A 1,317-nucleotide genomic window follows, 5' to 3' on the forward strand; every position below is an offset into this window, starting at 1 on the left:
AACACAAGTAAACATCTTTCTGGTATTCTTTGCTTTTAGCCAAGATCCATCTGACATCAGCAATGATATCCCTTGTTCCATGTCCTGTTCTATTGCATTTCTGGAAGTTCCCTGTCAATATATTGCTGCAACCATTTTTTAATTATCTTCAGCAAAATTTTACTTACATGTGATATTAATGATATCATTTGATAATGTCCACATCTTCTTGGATCAAAATGGGCACAAATATCGATCTCTTCCAATCAATTGGCCAGCAAGCTGTCTTCCAAATTTTTTGACATAAATGAGTAATCACCTCCAGTGCTGCATCCATTTGTTGAAACATTTCAATGGGTGTTCCTGGAACCTTGTTTTTGCCGATTCCTTCAGTGCAGCTTTGACTTCTTCCTTCAATACTATTGGTTCTTGATCATATGTGACCTCCTGAAGTGGTTGAACATTAACCAATTATATTTGGTACAGTGATTCCATATTTCTTCCATCTTCTTTTCATGCTTTCTGCATTTTGCCCATAGAATCCTTCAATATTGCAACTTGAGGCCTGAATGTTTTTTTCAGGACTTTCAGCTTGAGAAATGTGAGCATGTTCTTCTGTTTTTCTAACTCCAGGTCTTTGCAAATTTCTTTATAATATTTTACTGTCTTCTCAAGTTGCCCTTTGAAATCTCCTGTTCATCTCTTTTATTTCAGCATTTCTTCCATTCACTTTAGCTACTCTCCATTCAAGAACAAGTTTCAGAGTCTTTTCTAACATCCATTTTGATCATTTCTTCCTTTCCTGTCTTTTACATAATCTTTTGCAAAGAATTTCAGGTATAATATTCTTGATGTCATCCCACAACTTGTCTGGTCTTCGGTCATTGGTGTTCAGTGCATCAAACCTATTCTTCAGATGGTCTCCAAATTCAGGTGGTATATAATCAAAGTCATATTTTGGCTCTCATGGACTTGTTTTAATTGCCTTCAGCTTCAACTTGAACTTGAATACCTTTTTACAACAATGTAAAAGGTGGCTGGCTATCACTTGGTCCTCACCAGAGGAAATACACAGGAATCAAATCTTTATTTGTGGAAAGAGACAACGGAGAAGCTCAATTCCAATTCATGTTGTTGTTGTTGTTTTGTGCCCTCAAGTTGGACCCGACTCATAGCAACCCCTCCTTGAGTTTCCAAGGCAGTATCACTACAGAAGTAGATTGGCCAACCTTCCTTCCATTCTAATTCATAGTGACTTTATATGACAAAGCAGAACTGCCCCATAGAGTTTCTAGGTAGCGTAGTGCCTAAGGCACTTGACTGCTAACCAGAAGGCTG

The sequence above is a fragment of the Orycteropus afer genome, unplaced genomic scaffold (assembly GCF_000298275.1).
Source record: "Orycteropus afer afer isolate SDZICR_OR568_19922 unplaced genomic scaffold, OryAfe1.0 scaffold00246, whole genome shotgun sequence".
NCBI classification, from domain to species: domain Eukaryota; kingdom Metazoa; phylum Chordata; class Mammalia; order Tubulidentata; family Orycteropodidae; genus Orycteropus; species Orycteropus afer.